The following is a 13145-nucleotide window of genomic DNA, read 5'->3' as shown; positions in this document are numbered from 1 at the left end:
GGTCACAGCTTAAGGATAAGGGGAAAGTCTTTTAGGACCGAGATGAGAAAACATTCTTCACACAGAGAGTGGTGAGTCTGTGGAATTCTCTGCCACAGAAGGTAGTTGAGGCCAGTTCATTGGCTATATTTAAGAGGGAGTTAGATGTGGCCCTTGTGGCTAAAGGGATCAGGGGGTATGGAGAGAAGGCAGGTACAGGTTACTGAGCTGGATGATCAGCCATGATCATATTGAATGGCGGTGCAGGCTCGAAGGGCCGAATGGCCTACTCCTGCACCTATTTTCTATGTTTCTATGCACGCCCTCAATAGTAAGAATATCCTTCCTCAAATTTGGAGAGCAAAACTGCACACAGTACTCCAGGTGCAGTCTCACTAGGGCCCTGTACAACTGCAGAAGGACCTCTTTGCTCCTATACTCAACTCCTCTTGTTATGAAGGCCAACATTCCATTGGCTTTCTTCAACATCCGCCCACTCACACAACCTGTCCAAGTCACCCAGCAACCTCATAGCATCTTCCTCACAGTTCACACTGCCACCCAGCTTTGTATCATCTGCAAATTTGCTAATGGTACTTTTAATCCCTTCATCCAAGTCATTAATGTATATTGTAAATAGCTGCGGTCCCAGCACCTAGCCTTGCGGTACCCCACTGGTCACTGCCTGCCATTCTGAAAGGTACCCATTTATCCCCACTCTTTGCTTTCTGTCTGCCAACTAATTTTCTATCCATGTCTGCCAACCAATTTTCTATCCATGCGTTGCCCTAACGCCGATAGTCATGAAGTGCTTTGAAAGGCTGGTCCCCTCACACATCAAATCCAGCATCCCTGACTCACTGGACCCACATCAATTTGCATACAGGGCAAATAGATCCACAGAGGATGCCATCTCTCTGGCTCTTCACACTGTCCTGACTCACCTAGAGAGACAGGGCACGTACGTGAGGATGCTATTCATTGACTATAGCTCTGCCTTCAACACGGTCATCCCCACCAAGCTCATCACCAAACTCCACCAGCTAAGCCTCAGCTCGTCGTTATGCGACTGGATCCTGGACTTCCTGCTGGAGCGACCGCAGGCAGTGAGAATGGGCCCGCACCTGTCCTCCACTATCACCCTGAGTACCGGCACACCACAGGGCTGTGTTCTGAGCCCTATGCTCTACTCCCTCTTCACACACGACTGTGTTCCTGCATTCGACACCAACACCATTGTCAAGTTTGCAGACGACACAACGGTGATCGGGCTTATCACCAACGGTGATGAAACAAAATACAGAGCGGAGGTGCAGAACCTGGCGGACTGGTGCTCGGATAACAACCTGTCCCTAAATACCACCAAGACCAAGGAGCTGATCATCAACTTCCGTAGGTCACATAACGGGGCATATGTCCCGATCGCTATCAATGGGGACAGTGTGGAGAGAGTGTCTAGCTTCAAGTTTCTGGGCACTCACATTTCGGAGGACCTAACATGGTCCAATAACACTGCTGCGCTGGTCAAGAAGGCACAGCAAAGACTGTTCTATCTAAGAACACTGAAAAAGTCTGGTCTACCCCAACAGCTGCTGACGACCTTCTACCGCTGCACCATAGAGAGCATCCTAACGCATGGCATCCCTGTGTGGTACCTCAGCTGCACGGAGGCAGAAAGGAAAGCTCTTCAGCGGGTAGTCCATAGAGCTCAGAGGACCATCGGAACACAGCTACCAGACTTGGAGGGCATCTACAACACACGATGCCTCAGAAAAGCCACCAGCATCCACAAAGACTCTTCACACCCCTGCAACAGTCTGTTCGAACTCCTTCCATCGGGCAGACGATACAAGGCCTTCTACGCCCGCACCTCCAGACTCAGGAACAGCTTCATCCCCAGGACCATAGCTGCTATGAACCGGTCCTGCTGAGCCGGATGGTCACATCGCACAGTGATCCGGCACAGATCTACTTGCACTTTATTCTGTCTTAAAACTGTTACAATTGTTTCGTTGGGTTGTTGTTGGTTAAATTAATTAAATTATTGCATTGTATGGGAGGCGCATTCCCAATCTCGTTGTACCCCTGGGTACAATGACAATAAAGATATATTGTATTGTATTGTATTGTAGTACCCTACCCCCAATACCATGTGTTCTAATTTTGCCCACTAATCTCCTATCTGGGACCTTGTCAAAGGCTTTCTGAAAGTCAAAGTACACTACATCCACTGGTTCTCCCCAGTCAATTTTCCTAGTTACATCCTCAAAAAATTCCAGAAGATTAGTCAAACATGATTTCCCCTTCGTAAATCCATGCTGACTCGGGACGATCCTGTTACAGCTATCCAAATGCTCCGCAATTTTGTCTTTTATAATTGACTCCAGCATCTTCCCCACCACTGATATCTGACTAACTGGTCTATAATTTCCTGTTTTCTCTCTCCCTCCTTTCTTAAAAAGTGGGATAACATTAGCTACCCTCCAATCCACAGGAACTGATCCTGAATCTATAGAACATTGGAAAAGGATCACCAATGCGTCCACGATTTCTAGAGCCACTTCCTTAAAAAGTTTGGACAATGGAAAATGTTGAAAGACAGTTGGCGATAATGCTGCAGGTGCTGCTGCTCATCTTCTATCCAGTAATTTAGTTTCAGGTGATAGTGCAACAGAACAGTTCTCTGCATGATCCACTTAAACATTCTAGTCCTCAGGCAAGATAAGAGTGAAGCGGAACCGGCACACCAGTGCTGACCAGTGGGTTCTACTGACATCCATTCCCTTCATAATGCAACCTGTCTATACTTCTGGTCTGGCAGCTGGTCCTGAGAAACCATGGGCCAGCAAGCACAAAGGGCTGATTAGTGATCATTGTGAAGGAGATTACTGACTGAGGTGGGATGCAGGACTTAATAATAAGAGAGAATTATGTGGCTGATGGTTCTAATCTCTTTTTAATAGTCACAGGCAACCACCCTGGGCTGCTGGAAGCTATGCCAACAGCATGCTTGTGCCATACATCTAACCCTCTGCCAGGCTAGCTGGTAAGTCATTCACCAGCCATTGAAATTAATGTACACATCATCACTCAAACTTCCATAGCAAGACTTTCATCTTGCAAGCACCTCAGACTGAAAGAGACTACTCACTTCTCCATGAGATGGACGATTGATTGCTGGTTATCATTATGCGGCTTAAGAGTTTGAAATCCCAAGAAGCTGAGTGATTGTATAGTTCACTTTAAAAACCTGTGTGACATAACTTTACTTTTCGGTCATGTGGTATGAAGAAAAATCATTGGAACAAATATCGAACGCATAAAGAAAACGAAAGAGAAAATTCTTACTATCACTCAGGTTCTGGAAAATAAACAATAACATTTTTAAATAGTAATGAGACTTTAAATGTCAACTTACAATGATTTGAGATAATGGATGTAATAAAAACAAATTCTGCAGCTAAGTACATAAACATTTGGACATGTACATGCATAGGAAAGATTTAGAGGGATATAGGCCAAATGCAGGCAGGTGGGATTAGCATAGATGCGGTACATTAGTCGGCATGGGTAAGCTGGGCTGAAGGGCCTATTTCTGTATTGTATGACTTCAGGAGGCATCAAAAGTTGAGACCCTTAACAGTAAGACACAGAAGCATAGAAAGATTAGAGCAGTTGTCCATTGGACCTCTGAACTAAACTATCACCAACGAGAGAACAGGCCTGACCTACCATTTACCTCATTGGAGACATTTGAATTACCTTTAATTGGACTTTACTGGGTTTTATCTTGCATTAAATGTTATTCTGTTTATCCTGTATCTGTACACTGCTAATGGCTTGATTGTAAGCAGTCTTTTCGCTGACTGGGTCCCTTTCAGAATGGCAGGCGCTGGGGTACCGCAAGGCTCGGTGCTGGGACCGCACCTATTTACAATATACATTAATGACTTGGATGAAGGGATTAAAAGTAACATTAGCAAATTTGCAGATGACACAAAGCTGGGTGGCAGTGTGAAGTGAGGAAGATGCTATGAGGTTGCAGGGTGATTTGGACAGGTTGTGTGAGTGGGCAGATGTATGGCAGATGCAGTTTAATGTGGATAAATGTGAGGTTATCCACTTTGGTGGTAAGAATAGGAAGGCAGATTATTATCTGAATGGTGTCAAGTTAGGAAAAGGGGACGTACAACGAGATCTGTGTGTCCTAGTGCATCAGTCACTGAAAGGAAGCATGCAGGTACAGCAGGCAGTGAAGAAAGCCAATGGAATGTTGGCCTTCATAACAAGAGGATTTGAGTATAGGAGCAAAGAGGTCCTTCTGCAATTGTACAGGGCCCTAGTGAGACCGCACCTGAAGTACTGTGTGCACTTTTGGTCTCCAAATTTGAGGAAGGACATTCTTGCTATTGAGGGCGTGCAGCGTAGGCTCACTAGGTTAATTCCCGGAATGGCGGGACTGTCGTATGTTGAAAGACTGGAGCGAGTAGGCTTGTATACACTGGAAATTAGAAGGATGAGAGGGGATCTTATTGAAACATATAAGATTATTAAGGGATTGAACATGTTAGAGGCAGGAAACATGTTCCCAATGTTGGGGGAGTCCAGAACCAGGGGCCACATTTTAAGAATAAGGGGTAGGCCATTTAGAACGGAGATGAGGAAAAACTTTTTAGTCAGAGTGTTGTAAATCTGTGGAATTCTTTGCCTCAGAAGGCATTGGAGGCCAATTCTCTGGATGGTTTCAAGAGAGAGCTAGATCGAGCTCTTAAAGATAGCGGAGTCAGGGGGTATGGGGAGAAGGCAGGAACGGGGCACTGATTGAGAACGATTGTCATGATCACATTGAATGGTGGTGCTGGCTCAAAGGGCTGAATGGCCTACTCCTGCACCTATTGTCTATTGGATAGCACGCAACAAAAAATCTTTCCACTGTACCTCGGTACACGTGACAATAATAAAACTAGATTAAACTAAATTTAACTAAACTGTCTAGCCCTGATACTATTATGCCCAGTAATTCATATGTCTTCTTTATATAGTCAATGATTTACCCTCCACACCCTCCTGCGGTCGAGAATTCCATGGATTCACCACTCTCTGTGTGGAAAAACTCCCTCTTCATCTCATTCCTGAACCTCTTACCCTGTATCCGACCGACTGTGATCCCGGTTCTAAAACTCCCAGCCAAGGGAAACATTTCCAAACTTCCAGTGCAGTCTAAATTTGTTTGCTTCAATGAGATCCTCTCTCATTCTTCATACTCTAGTGAATACAGCCTCCTCACTCCAATCTCCCTATACAACAGAAACACCACCACTGGAAACAAGTTAGTGAAACTTTGTTCCCTCAATGGCAGGTACAAGTTTTCTTTTACAGATAGACCAAAACTGCATGCAATACACCAGCTGTGATCTCCACAGAACCTTATTCAATGGTTGTAATCGTTGAAATAATCGGATTTGCAATCTTCATTCTCTTCATCTTCTTCATTCTTCATCCCGGGAATTAATCTGGTGAACAATCAGGTGTTTTGTTAAACTTGGGCCCCTTGTGTAATCAGGCTCAAGGTCATGGAGTTGGAGAAGGGACTGGTATGTGGGAAAGGCCATAAGAAATCCTAATATAAGGCTGCAATGGGAAGTTTAGATTTGCCCTGTGACAACCTAACAATGGTCACTCTGCAGATAATGTGGCCTAAGGTTCATTTCAATAATGTACAAGGAGCACTGCACAGGACTGCAATAAGGTCACAGCATACGGTCCTGCCAAAGAAATGTCTGGAGACAGAGAGTTGAATTTCCAAACAGAAATGAGACAGAAATTAATATTATCATCTTCCTCTCCATTTCTTGACTTATCGTTAATTGTCTAACATTGAAATGTTGTCGATTGAACTTCGAGGGCCACATCTAAGCAACTTGATAGTACTCACAACTTTGATAGCATAATACTGCAAGTGTTCCCACTGCAATGCACACTGCAGTGATAACAGTGCAGTAAATGAACTTCCGTCTTATGCTTGAAAGATGCTAGTGAATAAATGATTCTAGTATTTGGATACGCAGCCAAACACACACCCACACACAGAGTGAGAGAGAGAAAATGTTGCTACACATATTTAATTTTACACTTAAATATTTCTTCAGAGTTAGATCTAATATTCAACAATAAAGTCTCTACACACAAACCTTTCATATATTCATGCTGCAAATATTCGTCAGGTTTATCTAGCATTTCTAGTATGCGGCAGTACTGTGATTACTGCTCTTTCAAGTTATTTCTACCTTAAAACCCGAAGATACAAATAATTACATAATATCACTTGCATACAACATCTGTAACTTTAAGCCATGATGTTTACTTAGGCCTTTAAAAAAAATGCTTTAAACATTCATTTAATTTGGATGAATATGCATAATTGAAGCATTTTAACCACTCAATGTCAATTTTTAATGTTCCATTCAAGATCCCTTCAGTCTTTTGCCCCAAACTCTAATTACCCCTCACTCGCTTTTTTTAATCCTTAGTTATTTGTTTTATATCATTTTCCTTCAACACTGCCTAGGGTTAAAAATGTAACATCCACATAAAACTCTAAATAAGGTTTCTTCTGAATACTTATTGGTGACTTAAAAGTGATGCCTCTGGTATTTTTTCTCACTAAAGAAAACATTTTTTCTGCTCCGACCATTACAATAAATAACTTAAAAGGTCTCTTCTTGACCACCTCAGATTTAACCTGTTGATCATCTTCTCAGAATTACAATCTTACATTTCTGACTTTATCCTCGTGAATTATTTTTGCATCCTGGCAACTATAATGATACCCAGTACTTAAGTAGTCTAACCAATATTCCATACAGATTTAGCAATAACAATTCTACTTTTCCATTCCAAAAAATAAAATTTGCTTTGCTGATTTTATTGGACTTCTTAACCCTTGTCATTAGATTAGTCAGATTATTGAGTTCACATTGTTTATTAAATTGATATGTATGCTATTATCAGAAAAGCCTTACCCTGACAATTTAATCTTGTAGCAACAAGGGGGTTAATGCTGCATGTGCCAATGCTCATCATGACATGAATATTCTATTAAACAGCATGAAACAAGCATAGAATTTAAAAGGAGCAATATTTAAGACCAGCTTCTGTATGGATTTCAAAAGGGGTTAGGAGTGGGGAATATTGGTATAGTTGCAGCATTTTGAAAGATATACAATCACACAGATAATGGATACTAGAGACTGAGATTACAAAAAGAAGGCAGAGAAATTAAACTGCTATTGTTAATCCAGACAGTGTAAATTGAATGAAGAGCTCACCGGACAATCTTCTTTCGTTATGTCCCTTTGAGTTTATCTTTAGAAGTGAGATGAGCAATGGCTGAGGTCAATTTATAACGCATCAAACCAATTGCAGTGAAGTTTCTTGTAATAAGATTTGTATCTTTGTTCAAAGTACACATTTCACGCTGAGAATTCCTCTATGAAACATTCATGAAAGTTCTTCTTTTAAACAATTTTCATCTGTATCATTAAAGAATGATCAGCAGAAGCAAACATCTTCTGGAATAAACCGAATAGAAGACAGCTTTCAAGAATAAATCTGCAGTAAGAGAAAAGTAGAATAAATTCTGAACAACTGGTACGATAGAGCAAATCTTCCTCCTGCAGGCAAACAGCATTCTGCAGAGCAGATAACCACGTTGTCTTTACCAACGCAATGCTTGTTTCCTGCCATCTAATAGGATATCTGTCAATGGATAGAATATATAACTACTCAACTGGGTGGTGATAGTGTTCATTGTATTCCATAAGTGAACAATTCTTCCTCTGTAAAATTTATAATTTAAAAAAAATCAGCTTTGATTTCCTGTCCTTTTGGTTATTGTTAAGCATGTGCTATCTTCAAATACTCTACCGATTACAGAAAGCTTGGACCTCAGTATAATAGACATATTCCAGATTTATTGCATTACATATAAATATATTTCTTCCAATACTTGGATATTAATCAAATGGCAGCATTGAATGTAGACAAACAATACATGATTTTTTACACAAGCAGAAACTACAGAAGTCTCAGCTGTGAGATCGGCATCTTGTTCGCAGTATTTGTACACTGCTAAAACATTTTGAGTCTGTTATTTATTTCCACTTACCATGACTCACCATTGCAGCAGCAGCCAAGTCTCAGCAGTATTACCGAAATGGTGCACCACTAGAGGACAGTCATTCATTCAATTGCGCAAATCGGCATGGAACTGCACTTCTGTATATTGCTGATTCAGTTCCGTTCCCATTACTTGCCACAGAAGCAATGTTTTGTCTCGGTCAGCAAATCAGGGCAATTGGTGGGGTACAATTATTTCAACATATTGAGAGACTTGAGATACTTTCAAGTTCACTCCACTTAAGCGATCAGTTCTGGTTTCAGAAATCATGCCTTCTGCTTGGGAATAGGTTTAAAGAATTATGCCATCAAAATAAACTGGAGAGAGTGAAAATAAAATGCGAAACTTATTCTCAGTCTTTCACATTATTTAATTATATCATCAGCCAGCAATAAAATTCCAATGAGACATATTTAATGGCTTTCAGTTTGTTAGGAGATTTGTAAAAATCACATTACTAGGAGGATTCTGGCTTGCAATTACTCAACTCTCTTGTGATACCAATTATTACAGGAAGTTTATCACAGCGGTCCAGCAGCAAGAATCAGCAAGTAAGACTTCACTTGATCTCTAAGGGTCACAACATTTTGTTTTGTCAATATTACAGATGTTGATAGAGTCATGGGGAGATACAGACAGAAACAGGCCTTTCAGCCCACTTGGTCTATACTGACCATCAACCACCCATTTACATTAATCCTACATTTGCATCAACTGTCTCTCCCCCAACCCCCCACTACCAGACTCTGCCACTTGTCTCTACACAGAGAGCAATTTACTGCAGCTAATTAACCTACCAACACAGACTTTTTCAGGATGTGGGAGGGAGCTGAAGCACCGAGGAAATCCACTCAGTCACGGGAGAATGTCCAAACTCCACGCAGTGGCAGGATTGAACCTGGGACTCTGGCTGCAATTGAGCAGCGGTTCTACAGGTGTGCCACTGTGCTGATCTCCCATAAGGATTCACCAGCACAATCTTTCATCTAATGTCAGTTACAAACAATCTATAGATTAATGTCAAAGATCAATTTCTTCAAAATTATCATTTAAGTCACAAGATCAACAGCATACAATGCATTCAGAAAGCATTCAGACTCCTTCACTTTTTCCACATTTTGCTACGTTACAGCCTTATTTTAAAATCGATTAAATTCTTTTTTTTATCATTAATTTCTTTTTAATTACTTTGCAAAAATTTCTAAACACCTGTTTTCACTTTTTTATTATGGGGTATTGTGTGTGGATTGATGATTTTAAAAAAATCCATTTAAAAATAAGGCTGTAACGTAGCAAAATGCGGAAAAAGTGAAGGGGTCTGAATACTTTCTGAATGCACTATGTCAGACATTAAAAATCACCAATAAAATACAGGAAAAAGATCATTCTTGCCTTTGGCTATAAAACTCCTTCAATGAAAGCTAAAGTTTTCTAATGAATTTCCTCATTTTGACTGCCTCATTGCACTTTATTTTTACCTGGACTTTCTCTGTAGCTGTAACACTATATTCTGCACACCGTTTAATTTCTTTTTCCACTACCTGACGTACTTACTTATGGTATGATTTGTTTGGATGGCATGTAAAAGTACGTTTTTCACTAAATCTTGGTACATGCGACAATAATAAACCAATAGCAATATAGGGGTACATCGTGCTCCACTTCTGAAAGTCTGATCTATTGGGAGGAAATGAAATAGAGAGAAATAGGAGAGGCCCAAAGATAGAATGGAAGGATCCAGAGATAGAGGATGACAGAGATGGAAGATAGAACAGAGGGGAAAAACAGGGGGTTGTAGGGCCAGCAGAAGGGACTGGCAGCAGGAGCTTGGATGACAAGAGAAATTGATGCTCTGGTCAAGAATACGGAGGCAGGGGGCAGGTATAGGCAGCTGGGATCAAGTGTATCCCTGAAGGAGTTTTGGGAACTGAGCATCATGCCAAAGGTGGAAATTAGGAGTTTAAAAGAGATAGCTCTGGCAGATAATATTAAGGATAACCCAAAGAGATTTTATGTTCATTAAGCATAAAAGGGCAACCAAAGAGAGAGTAGGGCCCCTCAGGAATCAAAGCAGTCATCACCTGCAGTGGAGCCGCAGGAGATGGGCAAGGTCCTCAATGAATATTTCTCCTCTGTTTTTACCGTGAAGAAAGACACAAGCACTGGGGAACTTGGGCCAGTCAATGGAAGTGTCTTCAGGGGAGTCAGTATTACGGTTGAGGAGGTGCTGAACGTCCCAATGCGTATGAAGGTAGACAAATTCCGGGCCTGATCAATTATATCTGAGGACACTGTGGGAAGTTAGAGAAGAAATTGCAGGTGCCCTGGCTGAGATTTATGAGTCATCCTCAAATATGGGGGAGGTGCCGGAAGTCTGGAGGTGGCAAATATTGTGCCTCTATTTAAAAAGAGCTGCAGGGTAAAACCTGGGAACTATAGGCCAGTGAGTATAACATCTGTGATCGGAAAGTTACTAGAGAATATTCTGAGGAACGAGTTACACATGCATTTAAGATAGACACAAAATGCTGGAGTAACTCCGCGGGACAGGCAGCATTTCTGGATAGAAGGAATAGGTGACGCTTCGGGTCGAGACCCTTCTTCAGAAGTCTGAAGAAGGGTCTCGTCCTGAAACGTCACCCATTCCTTTTATGCAGAGATACTGCCTGTCTCGCTGACTTTGGTGTTAACCAGAATGTGCAGTTCCTTCCTATAGGTGCATTTAGATAGACAAAGGCTGATTAGGGATAGTCAGCACAGTTTTGTACATGGGAAATCATGTCTCAGGAGAGCAGGGCTGTAAACATATATATGGATTTCAGCAACGCATTTGACAAGGTTCCACATAGGAGACTTCTCTAGAAGGTTCAATCACATGGGATCTGATATTTTGTTCTGATATTCAAATTTAATATATCAAAAATATTGTGGTGTCATAAACATAACGACCGTTTATGATATACTAGACCAAATGGACCCGTTGGGCCCAAAACTCTTCTGCATTGGTGCAGCACGCCCGCCCCTCCCTCCCTCCCTCCCTCCCCCTGCACTCCCACCCTCCCTCCCCTTCCCCTCTCCTCCCCTCCCAGTAACTAATTCCCACTAATGCAGGCATCATTCTGGTTAACCTTCTCTGCACCCTCTCCAAAGCTTCCACATCCTTCTTGTAATGGAGCGACCAGAACTGCAAGGAATATTCCAAATATGGCATAACCAAACTCCTATAAGGCTTTATCCTGACTCTATCTCAATGTCCCAACCAATGAAAGCAGACATACCATATGCCTTCTTTACCATTCTATCTACCGTGCCACTTTCAGGGAGTTATTGACTTAGTTCCCAAGATCCCTCTGTTTATCAATGGTATTAAGTGTGTTGCCATTAATTGTATATATTTCCCTTACTTTTAACCTTCCAAAGTGCAACACCCCACACTTGCTCGTATTAAACTCCACCTGCGATTTCTCGACCCATGTCTGTAGCTGATCAATATCCCCTTGTACACTTTGACAGCCTTCCTTACAGTCCGCAACCCCAACAATATTGGTGTCATCTGTAAACTTACTAACCAACCCATGTACATTTATATCCAAGATATTCATATATATCACAAACAAAAGATCCCCGCAAAACTCCACTGGTCACTGTTCTCCAGTTTAAATATTGTCTTTCCATCCCAACCCTGTCTTCTATCAGTAAACCAATTTAGAATCCAAATGACCAAATCACTGTTAATTCCATACATCTTAACCTTCTAGATCAACCTACTGTGGGAGATTTCATCAAATGCCGTACTAAAATCCATGTAAGACAACATCCACTGCCCTACCCGTGTCAGTCATCTTCTTGAAAAAACCTGATCAAGTTTGTAAGGCACAACTTGCCGTGTACAAAGCCATGCTAATTCTCCCTAATTAACCCTAATTCGTCCAATCTCTCATAATACCCTCTAATCCAGGCAACATTCTGGTAAACCTCTTCTGCACCCTCGCAAAAGCCTTCACATCCTTCCTGTAATGGGGCAACGGGAACTGCACACAATACTCAAAATGCCCAACCAAAGTCCTATAAAATGCACTGAACTGTGTCAAGTGTGCAAGAGTGGAAGATATATAGACTTACACAATAGACATTTTACGTAATCCTCGTACTTTCATAAATAATCCTGTACTCAGTCCCTAGTGCAATCTAGACAGTTTGTAATTTCAAGTTTATATCAGAAACTAGTCGACAATGGTAACAGTGCATACCAAGAAAGCAGTTGTGCCCCAGGAGCAGCTGAACTCTCAGCGAGTTATTTTGGGAAGGTGATGGGAATAGTATGTTAGGCAGGGAGTGCTTGTTCTGAACTGTGTCAAGGGTACTACGGGGAAGATATACTAAACTGTGCCGAGTGTACCTTAGTGAGAGATACACTGAACCATGGCAAGTGTACCATGGCGGGGATCGACACATAATGCCAGAGTAACTCATGGGGCAGGCAGCATCTCTGGTGAGAAGGAATGGGTGACGTTACGGGTCGAGACCCTTCTTCAGACTGAGTCAGCGGAGGGGGAGATACAGAGGTAAGGAAGTGTAAGAACAAGACATCAAAGGGGGTGGAGATCAAGGAACATGTAGAATAGATTATTGTTAGCTAGAAGAAGCAAATAAAGATAAAATGTAATCAGGGACAGTCAGACGGGTCAAAGAACTGGGAAGGGGGAGAAATGGAGAGAGAGGGAAAGCAAGGGTTACCTGAAGTTAGAGAAGTCAATGTTCATACCGCTGGGGTGTAAACTGCCCAAGCAAATTATGATGTGATGTTCCTCCAGTTTGCGCTGGTCTGCAATCTGACAATGGAGGAGGCCTAGGACGGAAAGGTCGCTGGGAATGGGAGGCGTTAAAGTGTTTAGCAACCGGGATATCAGGGAGCTTTAGGTGTGGAATTCTCTGCCTCAGAAGGCAGTGGAGGCCAGTTCGTTGGATGCTTTCAAGAGAGAGCTGG

At 42.0% G+C, this 13145-nt stretch overlaps 1 protein-coding gene across 2 annotated transcripts in view; it reads right to left on the bottom strand.

Moving 5' to 3' along the window:
- mcf2la (mcf.2 cell line derived transforming sequence-like a) overlaps positions 1 to 13145 on the bottom strand; it is a 164551-nt gene that overhangs the window by 136010 nt on the left and 15396 nt on the right. Inside the window, exon 1 of one of the 2 annotated variants that reach the window (XM_078409291.1) lies at positions 7308 to 7615. The exons of the other annotated variant lie outside the window; for it this stretch is intronic. The gene's annotated coding sequence lies outside the window, so the exon portion shown is untranslated. Of the gene's footprint in view, positions 1 to 7307; positions 7616 to 13145 lie in introns of those variants that run through there. 2 annotated transcript variants of the gene reach the window in all.

Source organism: Rhinoraja longicauda, chromosome 12, assembly GCF_053455715.1.
Source record: "Rhinoraja longicauda isolate Sanriku21f chromosome 12, sRhiLon1.1, whole genome shotgun sequence".
Lineage (NCBI taxonomy): Eukaryota > Metazoa > Chordata > Chondrichthyes > Rajiformes > Arhynchobatidae > Rhinoraja > Rhinoraja longicauda.
Note: the sequence above shows the minus strand (reverse complement) of the source record. Positions and strands in the feature narration are given on the sequence as shown.